Below are 13,452 nucleotides of genomic sequence, written 5' to 3'. Positions count from 1 at the left end.
ATTATTTTGAAGGTTTGTATTTAATTCTCACTGATGTTAATCCTTGACAGACTTTGGTAAAAAATATTTTTTTCTCATTTGGCAGAACCTTGAGGTATGCATTTTGTCACTTTTTGTATAGGTTCCTTATGGACAATGTGAGTAGTAACAATTCAGTTTAACCTGTGTTTTTATTCCCCTAAATATTACAGTTCCTCCTGGGTATGCATGTTCATTATAGCATGCCCTTTTTCTCAATATACCCTAGGAAGACTTTTTTCTCTAGCCTCCAAATTCTGGGAATTTTAAGTGGATCTTCCATTTCTATCTGGGTCCTTTCACCATGTATGTATGTATGTATGTATGTATGTATGTATGTATGTATATGTATATATAATATAAACTATATTTCTAATATGCAATATGTATATAAGTATATTGCACATATACAATTATATGTATGTGATATATATATATATGTATATATATATATATGTGGCATTAAAGCGCTAGTAAGCAAGTATGCCCATCACAACTGGTAATTCAGAAATAATAATTCCTCAATCATTAGAGGGCTTTGCAGAAACTTTAAAAGTGAAGCATATATACATATTTGTTTATTATATATGTATGTATATATAGGTCTATTAATTTATATTTGCATGTGTATATATATGTATATTAATTTATGTATGTAATATATATGATTGCTTTCTGCTCAATGAGGGGATTCTAAATTAAATCTATATGATCAAAAGTAACTAAAATTGTTCTACACTTTGTAAGAAAAGAATAATGTTCTACTGAAATAGAAGTAATTCTTAAAAATTGTACTCTTGAGCAGCTCTCTGCTCCCAGACCCGGTGAGAGAGAGACCCAACCGCCTGGTCAGGTGGGCACTCCTGAAGCTGCAGAGCGGAAGAGACCACCAACACTGCTCACCCCTGCCCACATCCCTGGCCCAAGAGGAAACTGTATAAGGCCTCTGGGCTCCCGTGGGGGAGGGCCCAGGAGCGGCAGGACCCCTGCCAGAGACACCGCCGGACCCTGAAGGAAACAGACCGGATAAACAGTTCTCTGCACCCAAACCCCGTGGGAGGGAGAGCTAAACCTTCAGAGAGGCAGACAAGCCTGGGAAACCAGAAGAGACTGCTCCCTGCACACACATCTCGGACGCCAGAGGAAAAAGCCAAAGACCATCTGGAACCCTGGTGCACTGAAGCTCCCGGAAGGGGCGGCACAGGTCTTCCTGGTTGCTGCCGCTGCAGAGAGCCCCTGGGCAGCACCCCACGAGCAAACCTGAGCCTCGGGACCACAGGTAAGACCAAATTTTCTGCTGCAAGAAAGCTGCCTGGTGAACTCAAGACACAGGCCCACAGGAACAGCTGAAGACCTGTAGAGAGGAAAAACTACACGCCCGAAAGCAGAACACTCTGTCCCCATAACTGGCTGAAAGAGAGGAAAACAGGTCTACAGCACTCCTGACACACAGGCTTATAGGACAGTCTAGCCACTGTCAGAAATAGCAGAACAAAGTAACACTAGAGTTAATCTGATGGCGAGAGGCAAGCGCAGGAACCCAAGCAACAGAAACCAAGACTACATGCCATCATCGGAGCCCAATTCTCCCACCAAAACAAACATGGAATATCCAAACACACCAGAAAAGCAAGATCTAGTTTCAAAATCATATTTGATCATGATGCTGGAGGACTTCAAGAAAGACCTGAACACACTTAGGGAAGCACAGGAAAACATTAATAAACAAGTAAAAGCCTACAGAGAGGAATCGCAAAAATCCCTGAAAAAATTCCAGGAAAACACAATCAAACAGTTGAAGGAATTAAAAATGGAAATAGAAGCAATCAAGAAAGAACACATGGAAACAACTCTGGATATAGAAAACCAAAAGAAGAGACAAGGAGCTGTAGATACCAGCTTCACCAACAGAATACAAGAGATGGAAGAGAGAATCTCAGGAGCAGAAGATTCCATAGAAATCATTGACTCAACTGTCAAAGATAATGTAAAGCGGAAAAAGCTACTGGTCCAAAACATACAGGAAATACAGGACTCAATGAGAAGATCAAACCTAAGGATAATAGGTATAGAAGAGAGTGAAGACTCCCAGCTCAAAGGACCAGTAAATATCTTCAACAAAATCATAGAAGAAAACTTCCCTAACCTAAAAAAAGAGATACCCATAGACATACAGGAAGCCTACAGAACTCCAAATAGATTGGACCAGAAAAGAAACACCTTCCGTCACATAATTGTCAAAACACCAAACGCACAAAATAAAGAAAGAATATTAAAAGCAGTAAGGGAAAAAGGTCAAGTAACATATAAAGGCAGACCTATCAGAATCACACCAGACTTCTCGCCAGAAACTATGAAGGCCAGAAGATCCTGGACTGATGTTATACAGACCCTAAGAGAACACAAATGCCAGCCCAGATTACTGTATACACCACAACTCTCAATTAACATTGATGGAGAAACCAAGATATTCCATGACAAAACCAAATTTACACAATATCTTTTTACAAATCCAGCACTACAAAGGATAATAAATGGTAAAGCCCAACATAAGGAGGCAAGCTATACCCTAGAAGAAGAAAGAAACTAATCGTCTTGGCAACAAAACAAAGAGAATGAAAGCACACAAACATAACCTCATATCCAAATATGAATATAACGGGAAGCAATAATCACTATTCCTTAATATCTCTCAATATCAATGGCCTCAACTCCCCAATAAAAAGACATAGATTAACAAACTGGATACGCAACTAGGACCCTGCATTCTGCTGCCTACAGGAAACACACCTCAGAGACAAAGACAGACACTACCTCAGAGTGAAAGGCTGGAAAACAACTTTCCAAGCAAATGGTCAGAAGAAGCAAGCTGGAGTAGCCATTCTAATATCAAATAAAATCAATTTCCAACTAAAAGTCATCAAAAAAGATAAGGAAGGACACTTCATATTCCTCAAAGGAAAAATCAACCAAGATGAACTCTCAATCCTAAATATCTATGCCCCAAATACAAGGGCACCTACATACGTAAAAGAAACCTTACTAAAGCTCAAAACACACATTGCACTTCACACAATAATAGTGGGAGATTTCAACACCCCACTCTCATCAATGGACAGATCATGGAAACAGAAATTAAACAGTGATGTAGACAGACTAAGAGAAGTCATGAGCCAAATGGACTTAACGGATATTTATAGAACATTCTATCCTAAAGCAAAAGGATATACCTTCTTCTCAGCTCCTCATGGTACTTTCTCCAAAATTGACCATATAATTGGTCAAAAAACGGGCCTCAACAGGTACAGAAAGATAGAAATAATCCCATGCGTGCTATCGGACCACCACGGCCTAAAACTGGTCTTCAATAACAATAAGGGAAGAATGCCCACATATACGTGGAAATTGAACAATGCTCTACTCAATGATAACCTGGTAAAGGAAGAAATAAAGAAAGAAATTAAAAACTTTTTAGAATTTAATGAAAATGAAGATACAACATACTCAAACTTATGGGACACAATGAAAGCTGTGCTAAGAGGAAAACTCATAGCGCTGAGTGCCTGCAGAAAGAAACAGGAAAGAGCATATGTCAGCAGCTTGACAGCACACCTAAAAGCTCTAGAACAAAAAGAAGCAAATACACCCAGGAGGAGTAGAAGGCAGGAAATAATCAAACTCAGAGCTGAAATCAACCAAGTAGAAACAAAAAGGACCATAGAAAGAATCAACAGAACCAAAAGTTGGTCCTTTGAGAAAATCAACAAGATAGATAAACCCTTAGCCAGACTAACGAGAGGACACAGAGAGTGTGTCCAAATTAACAAAATCAGAAATGAAAAGGGAGACATAACTACATATTCGGAGGAAATTCAAAAAATCATCAGAACTTACTATAAAAACCTATATTCAACAAAACTTGAAAATCTTCAGGAAATGGACAATTTCCTAGACAGATACCAGGTATCGAAGTTAAATCAGGAACAGATAAACCAGTTAAACAACCCCATAACTCCTAAGGAAATAGAAGCAGTCATTAAAGGTCTCCCAACCAAAAAGAGCCCAGGTCCAAGCGGGTTTAGTGCAGAATTCTATCAAACCTTCATAGAAGACCTCATACCAATATTATCCAAACTATTCCACAAAATTGAAACAGATGGAGCCCTACCGAATTCCTTCTACGAAGCCACAATTACTCTTATACCTAAACCACACAAAGACACAACAAAGAAAGAGAACTTCAGACCAATTTCCCTTATGAATATCGACGCAAAAATACTCAATAAAATTCTGGCAAACCGAATTCAAGAGCACATCAAAACAATCATCCACCATGATCAAGTAGGCTTCATCCCAGGCATGCAGGGATGGTTTAATATACGGAAAACCATCAACGTGATCCATTATATAAACAAACTGAAAGAACAGAACCACATGATCATTTCATTAGATGCTGGGAAAGCATTTGACAAAATTCAACACCCCTTCATGATAAAAGTCCTGGAAAGAATAGGAATTCAAGGCCCATACCTAAGCATAGTAAAAGCCATATGCAGCAAACCAGTTGCTAACATTAAACTAAATGGAGAGAAATTTGAAGCAATCCCACTAAAATCAGGGACTAGACAAGGCTGCCCACTCTCTCCCTACTTATTCAAAATAGTTCTTGAAGTTCTAGCCAGAGCAATCAGACAACAAAAGGAGATCAAAGGGATACAGATCGGAAAAGAAGAGGTCAAAATATCACTATTTGCAGATGACATGATAGTATATTTAAGTGATCCCAAAAGTTCCACCAGAGAACTACTAAAGCTGATAAACAACTTCAGCAAAGTGGCTGGGTATAAAATTAACTCAAATAAATCAGTTGCCTTCCTCTATACAAAAGAGAAACAAGCCGAGAAAGAAATTAGGGAAACGACACCCTTCATAATAGACCCAAATAATATAAAGTACCTCGGTGTGACTTTAACCAAGCAAGTAAAAGATCTGTACAATAAGAACTTCAAGACACTGAGGAAAGAAATTGAAGAAGACCTCAGAAGATGGAAAGATCTCCCATGCTCATGGATTGGCAGGATTAATATGGTAAAAATGGCCATTTTACCAAAAGCAATCTACAGATTCAATGCAATCCCCATCAAAATACCAATCCAATTCTTCAAAGAGTTAGACAGAACAATTTGCAAATTCATCTGGAATAACAAAAAACCCAGGATAGCTAAAGCTATCCTCAACAATAAAAGGACTTCAGGGGGAATCACTATCCCTGAACTCAAGCAGTATTACAGAGCAATAGTGATAAAAACTGCATGGTATTGGTACAGAGACAGACAGATAGACCAATGGAATAGAATTGAAGACCCAGAAATGAACCCACACACCTATGGTCACTTGATTTTTGACAAAGGAGCCAAAACCATCCAATGGAAAAAAGATAGCATTTTCAGCAAATGGTGCTGGTTCAACTGGAGGGCAACATGTAGAAGAATGCAGATCAATCCATCCTTATCACCCTGTACAAAGCTTAAGTCCAAGTGGATCAAGGACCTCCACATCAAACCAGACACACTCAAACTAATAGAAGAAAAACTAGTGAAGCATCTGGAACACATGGGCACTGGAAAAAATTTCCTGAACAAAACACCAATGGCTTATGCTCTAAGATCAAGAATCGACAAATGGGATCTCATAAAACTGCAAAGCTTCTGTAAGGCAAAGGACACTGTGGTTAGGACAAAACGGCAACCAACAGATTGGGAAAAGATCTTTACCAATCCTACAACAGATAGAGGCCTTATATCCAAAATATACAAAGAACTCAAGAAGTTAGACCGCAGGGAAACAAATAACCCTATTAAAAAATGGGGTTCAGAGCTAAACAAAGAATTCACAGCTGAGGAATGCCGAATGGCTGAGAAACACCTAAAGAAATGTTCAACATCTTTAGTCATAAGGGAAATGCAAATCAAAACAACCCTGAGATTTCACCTCACACCAGTGGGAATGGCTAAGATCAAAAACTCAGGTGACAGCAGTTGCTGGCGAGGATGTGGAGAAAGAGGAACAATCCTCCATTGTTGGTGGGATTGCAGACTGGTAAAACCATTCTGGAAATCAGTCTGGAGGTTCCTCAGAAAATTGGACATTGAACTGCCTGAGGATCCAGCTATACCTCTCTTGGGCATATACCCAAAAGATGCCTCAACATATAAAAGAGACACGTGCTCCACTATGTTCATCACAGCCTTATTTATAATAGCCAGAAAATGGAAAGAACCCAGATGCCCTTCAACAGAGGAATGGATACAGAAAATGTGGTACATCTACACAATGGAATATTACTCAGCTATCAAAAACAACGAGTTTATGAAATTCGTAGGCAAATGGTTGGAACTGGAAAATATCATCCTGAGTGAGCTAACCCAATCACAGAAAGACATACATGGTATGCACTCATTGATAAGTGGCTATTAGCCCAAATGCTTGAATTACCCTAGATGCCTAGAACAAATGAAACTCAAGACGGATGATCAAAATGTGAATGCTTCACTCCTTCTTTAAATGAGGAAAAAGAATACCCTTGGCAGGGAAGGGAGAGGCAAAGATTAAAAGAGAGACTGAAGGAACACCCATTCAGAGCCTGCCCCACATGTGGCCCATACATATACAGCCACCCAATTAGACAAGATGGATGAAGCAAAGAAGTGCAGACCGACAGGAGCCGGATGTAGATCGCTCCTGAGAGACACAGCCAGAATACAGCAAATATAGAGGCGAATGCCAGCAGCAAACCACTGAACTGAGAATAGGTCCCCTATTGAAGGAATCAGAGAAAGAACTGGAAGAGCTTGAAGGGGCTCGAGACCCCAAAAGTACAACAATGCCAAGCAACCAGAGCTTCCAAGGACTAAGCCACTACCTAAAGACTATACATGGACTGACCCTGGACTCTGACCCCATAGGTAGCAATGAATATCCTAGTAAGAGCACCAGTGGAAGGGGAAGCCCTGGGTCCTGCTAAGACTGAACCCCCAGTGAACTAGTCTATGGGGGGAGGGCGGCAATGGGGGGAGGGTTGGGAGGGGAACACCCATAAGGAAGGGGAGGGGGGAGGGGGATGTTTGCCCGGAAACCGGGAAAGGGAATAACACTCGAAATGTATATAAGAAATACTCAAGTTAATAAAAAAAAATTGTACTCTTTTAAATTCAACTAGTCCATAGTCTATATATGGTTTGCCATTGAGATGTATGCTGTGTGGGAAAAACGTTCAATTTAACCATCTTAAACTACTCTACATGTAGTGGGGGACAGACATAGTAATCCTTACTGATTTCATTTGATCTGATAGTTAAAATTTCATCCTAAGAAAGTATTAAGAGACATTAACACATAGTTGTTGTGATATCATTGGATATATCATTTACTTGTGTAAGGAGTTATAACTGTTATAAATGGAGAGGTTTCTTAGTACATACTACTTATATATCTAGCAAGATTTATTTGACTCCTTAATGTTATGGGTATACCTGAGAGACTAGTTGGATACGGAAATCACTGTAATCCTTAGATAATTAAAATGAAAAATCTGTTTGCCAGACATCCATTGTTTTATTTGTACCAAAACCAATAACCGCTGAAAAGAAAATCTGGTATTAATTTTAATCCATTTAATTTGAGATACTCTCTTGAATGTTAATACAAGAGGTTTAATGAAATATGCCACTTAAATTTGAAAAAAAAATGTTTGTTTTTTTTTTTTTTGCTGTTTTGTGAACATTTTAAGCAGAGTAAATAAGCTTCTTTATTTCTTCCCTGTTTCTGAAATGGATTAAGAGTAAGTTCACTATTTGATCAATAGTAACTCAAGACTTAGAGAAGTTAAGAACTTGAACATGTACCATATTCTACAGTTATGTTCATTCATTTGATTACAAAGGTGCTACTGAGCAAATATGCATATCACTACTAGAAATTCAGAATAACAAATAATCCTTTGATCACAAGAGGGTTTTGCAGAAAGACAAAAAGTGAAAGCTATCCATGTATAGATAAATTTACCAAGTGCAAGAAAGCAAGTGACATGGGGATTTTTGAAAGATTGAATAAGGATTCAACTATTTTTAAGCTGATTGAATATGTCATCAATGAATCGTTGGATTTAAACATCTAAAAAAGAAAAGGGATAGAACCATATGAGTATTTTTAAGGCAACTATTCCAGGTAAACACAAAGGAAATAAAGATTGCTGTTCAGGATATATGTCCTGTACACAATTGGTTAACTTATCCCTTCATTGTAGCAAAGAATTTCTCATCATAGTCACTATTGATATATTAGTCCAGATAATTCTTTGCTGCAAGGGCATGCAAATTAAACAATATGAAAAGCTTTCTGGACTGTACCTTCTCATAACTAGTAGCATCTTACAGGTAATTTAAGATAATTAAAAATGTCTTCAAACATTTGAAATGTTTGCTGAGGAGCAAAATACTCCCAGTTAAAAACCACTGTCTTGAAAAATATAACCAACAGTAGATAAATATATTGTTTAGCTGCATATTCACCAACTGCATCGCTTGCAAAGTGAAGAATAATATCTCTTGATCCTTTTTTGTCTCAGCACATAGCAGTTTGAACTTAGGTTAGAAAGGGAGAACCTCATGACAGATAGTTTTGTGATCTGGAGATGATCCTTATTTAAAATTTGCCAGTGGCTACTATACTGCATTAGGAGGCCTGTTCAATATATACTCATTCATTCCCCATTTAGTGCTTTTGTAATTCATGGATTTCATAGTTGATAAAGTACCAAATAGAGCCAGTATTCTTCAGACAATGCAAACTTATCACCTCCCAACATCTTGAAAGTTCACATAAAATCAGGTGTGATAAGGTGAATATTTAAAAGTAGTTGATAGGGCTGGAGAGATGGCTCAGCCGTTAAAGGCTAGGCTCACAACCAAAAATATAAAAGTAGTTGATGAGACCCGCCGTGTCCATGGAAAGAAGGTGAGGCCCCATGCTCCAGCAAGAGGCTGTGGGTGCCGTGAGGTGAACAAGTCAGCTTCCTTGTTCCATGCCGTAGTGCAGGCTGTGAGTAAAAGGAAATAGCAACTCACTGGCAGACTCATGCTGAACCCCTCTGCTGTGAACAAGATAAAACAACTTCTTAAAGACAAGCCAGCTGAGAATAGGACCCCCGTTGAAGGAATGAGAGAAAGAACTGGAAGAGCTTGAAGGGGCTCGAGACCCCATATGTACAACAATGCCAAGCAACCAGAGCTTCCAGGGACTAAGCCACTACCTAAAGACTATACATGGACTGACCCTGGACTCTGATCTCATAGGTAGCAATGAATATCCTAGTAAGAGCACCAGTGGAAGGGGAAGCCCTGGGTCCTGCTAAGACTGAACCCCCAGTGAACTAGATTGTTGGGGGGAGGGCAGCAATGGGGGGAGGATGGGGAGGGGAAGCCCATAGAGAAGGGGAGGGGGAGGGATTAGGGGGATGTTGGCCCTGAAACCGGGAAGGGGAATAACAATCGAAATGTAAATAAGAAATACTCAAGTTAATAAAGATTAAAAAAAAGACACATAATTGAATGGCAGTATCAAGCCATTCAGTTTAAAAAGAATGAAAACAAAACAAACAAACAAACAAAAAACCAAAAAAGACAAGCCAGAGCATTTGCATCTAAAAGTGAGCATGTGAACCAGGGGCTATAATGGCCTCTTTTATAGCCTGGAGTATATAAAGACAAAAGGAGATTCTGATGAAGAAGTTATTCAAGATGGGAGTCCAAGTGTTCATCGAGAAGAAAGCCCAGCTAACCCTGTTAGGAACAAAGATGGACAATGGGGAAGACAAACTCTCCAGTGAGTTTGTTTTCAACAACCACAAAATCAAGGGAGCCTGTGGCTGTGCTGAACGTTTTAAGGTTGGAAACCTCAGGATTACAAGTTCCAGGAGAGCAGAGTCTACCTTGGAACTTACCGAAGAAATCATGTGATGTCACGTGCTCAGAAATTATAATGTGTGGCTGCCTCATGGGTGAAAATAAGGCGACACATTTGAAAATCAAGCCACTGTGCTAAGAGTTCCAAAAATATGGTATCTGTATTCTCTGTAAGACACAAACTGAGAAAACATGATGTCTGTACTCTCTGTAAGACACAAACTGAGAAGTTGTTCATTTCCTTGAGTCATTCTTTTCTATACAGAAAACTCCTACCCTGCCCTTATGCTGTAGCCTGCTCTGTGCTAGAACGAGCTTCATGGTCGTTGCTTTCCTAGGAATTGAGGAATGTGGTAACAGGCATGTACCTATTTCACAGGATGGGATGTGAGTGTCTCCTGCCCCTTTCTCAAACTTTTGCCAAATGTGGGTGACAGTGTCATGAGACCTCATTTCCCTCACACTTTAATGGCCTATTACATTTTTACCAAAAATGTGATTATCAGATGCTTAGTTTGCCAATCCTTCAACAGTGTCCAAGTTTTGAGTTCTGGTATTAGAAGGAGGAATAACATCAGGATTGGTCTTTCCATTCAGGAGTATTTTATGATGGTTTGCTTATACCTTTCAGTTAGAAACACTTATGATAAGCAGCCAGCTAGACCACTTAGACCTTACTACAGAGAATAGTCCTCAGAGCTTCTGCCTAGCTCTCCCTTCCTCACCAGTCACAGCAATGATGTCTGAGACATTCGGTGAGAAGAGTGGTGGCAGCATCCTGCCTGTCCAGTGCTCTCACCAGTTTAATTTATAGAGACTGCATTAGTTTTCTTTTGAATGGAAGTCTTGCTTAAACTCTTTTGTTTGAATGGCCATCTTGTTTGTTTAGAACTTTGAAACTGTAGTGCCTTCTTACAAAGAAGATCTAGGATGGGGTCACTCTCAGTACAGGATCTATGGAGCAGAACATGCAAATTCTTACAATTGCCAATTCACATATGCCTTCTTCTTACCAAAGGTAATTGCTTTTCTTTAATGTTTTAATCACCAGTTTCTGAGCCACGGTTTTGCTGTTTACTACAAGCCATTCTTGAACCCACATTCCTCCTGCTTCAATGTTCTGAGGTATGTGCTACTACACCTGGATCTCAAGTTTTTCTTTAATTGGTCTTGATTGACTTTGGTTGGACATCTTAAGTAACCTGAGAATTCTTTTGTGGAAGGCTGAGCCTCTTTTTTTTTTTTTCCATCTTTATTAAAGTGGGTATTTCTTTCTTTTTTTTTTTTATTAACTTGAGTATTTCTTATATACATTTCGAGTGTTATTCCCTTTCCCGGTTTCCGGGCAAACATCCCCCTCCCCCCTCCCGTTCTTTATGGGTGTTCCCCTCACCATCCTCCCCCCCTTGTTGCCCTCCCCCCAACAATCTAGTTCACTGGGGGTTCAGTCTTAGCAGGACCCAGGGCTTCCCCTTCCACTGGTGCTCTTACTAGGATATTCATTGCTACCTATGAGGTCAGAGTCCAGGGTCAGTCCATGTATAGTCTTTAGGTAGTGGCTTAGTCCCTGGAAGCTCTGGTTGCTTGGCATTGTTGTACCTATGGGGTCTTGAGCCCCTTCAAGCTCTTCCAGTTCTTTCTCTGATTCTTTCAACAGGGGTCCTATTCTCAATTCAGTGGTTTGCTGCTGGCATTCGCCTCTGTGTTTGCTTAATTCTGGCTGTGTCTCTCGGGAGAGATCTACATCAGGCTCCTGTCAGCCTGTACTTCTTTGCTTCATCCATCTTGTCTAATTGGATGGATGTATATGCATGGGCCACATGTGGGGCAGGCTCTGAATGGGTGTTCCTTCTGTGTCTGATTTAATCTTTGCCTCTCTATTCCCTGCCAAGGTTATTCTTGTTCCCCTTTTAAAGAAGGAGTGAAGCATTCACATTTTGATCATCCGTCTTGAGTTTCATTTGTTCTAGGCATCTAGGGTAATTCAAGCATTTGTGCTAATAGCCACTTATCAGTGAGTGCATACCATGTGTGTTTTTCTGTGATTGGGTTACCTCACTCAGGATGATATTTTCCAGTTCCGACCATTGGCCTACGAATTTCATAAAGTCATTTTTTTTGATAGCTGAGTAATATACCATTGTGTAGATGTACCACATTTTCTGTATCCATTCCTCTGTTGAAGGGCATCTGGGTTCTTTCCAGCTTTTGGCTATTATAAATAAGGCTGCTATGAACATAGTAGAGCACATGTCTTTTTTATATGTTGGGGCATCTTTTGGGTATATGCCCAAGAGAGGTATAGCTGGATCCTCAGGCAGTTCAATGTCCAATTTTCTGAGGAACCTCCAGACTGATTTCCAGAATGGTTGTACCAGTCTTCAATCCCACCAACAATGGAGGAGTGTTCCTCTTTCTCTGCATCCTCACCAGCATTTGCTGTCACCTGAGTTTTTGATCTTAGCCATTCTGACTGGTGTGAGGTGAAATCTCAGGGTTGTTTTGATTTGCATTATCCTTATGACTAAAGATGTTGAACATTTCTTTAGGTGTTTCTCAGCCATTCAGCATTCCTCAGCTGTGAATTCTTTGTTTAGCTCTGAACCCCATTTTTTAATAGGGTTATTTGTCTCCCTGCGGTCTAACTTCTTGAGTTCTTTGTATATTTTGGATATAAGGCCTCTCTCTGTTGTACGATTGGTTAAGATCTTTTCCCAATCTGTTGGTTGCCGTTTTGTCCTAACCACAGTGTCCTTTGCCTTACAGAAGCTTTGCAGTTTTATGAGATCCCATTTGTCAATTCTTGATCTTAGAGCATAAGCCATTGGTGTTTTGTTCAGGAAATTTTTTCCAGTGCCCATGTGTTCCAGATGCTTTCCTAATTTTTCTTCTATTAGTTTGAGTGCATCTGGTTTGATGTGGAGGTCCTTGATCCACTTGGACTTAAGCTTTGTACAGGGTGATAAGCATGGATTGATCTGCATTCTTCTACATGTTGACCTCCAGTTGAACCAGCACCATTTGCTGAAAATGCTATCTTTTTTCCATTTGATGGTTTTGGCTCCTTTGTCAAAAATCAAGTGCCCATAGGTGTGTGGGTTCATTTCTGGGTCTTCAATTCTGTTCCATTGTGTCCCACGCGCGACCTCGCCAGCAAGAAAACACGCAGGGACATACAAATATTTGCGGCAGCCAAACTTTTATTAAATCTTAATGAGAGCCCTGGGCGCCTGCATGGCGCGGCTTATATACACCCTAGAGCGGCCCATCCACACCTGATTGGTCGCTTACCCATGATCTCAAGAGGGACACCCCGGAGTGGACAAAGACCTGGCAGGAAGGCACTCTTGCACATGCTCATACAGTTACCTTCCTGAAAGGATGTCGGCTGGCTCAGCAGAGGCCAGCGCCATCTTGTCTAGCTCGGCCTTCCACGTGGGGCGCAGTGGAAGCCACCGCCATCTACTGGTGG

At 40.2% G+C, this 13,452-nt stretch overlaps 1 pseudogene; it reads left to right on the top strand.

Annotated features, from left to right (window-relative positions):
* Positions 1-10,034, top strand: part of LOC103690861 (iron-sulfur cluster assembly 1 homolog, mitochondrial pseudogene) — a 40,584-nt pseudogene extending 30,550 nt beyond the window's left edge.
* The last annotated feature ends 3,418 nt before the right edge of the window (positions 10,035-13,452 follow it).

Source organism: Rattus norvegicus, chromosome X, assembly GCF_036323735.1.
Source record: "Rattus norvegicus strain BN/NHsdMcwi chromosome X, GRCr8, whole genome shotgun sequence".
NCBI lineage: Eukaryota > Metazoa > Chordata > Mammalia > Rodentia > Muridae > Rattus > Rattus norvegicus.
This window is presented reverse-complemented; position numbering and strand designations above follow the sequence as displayed.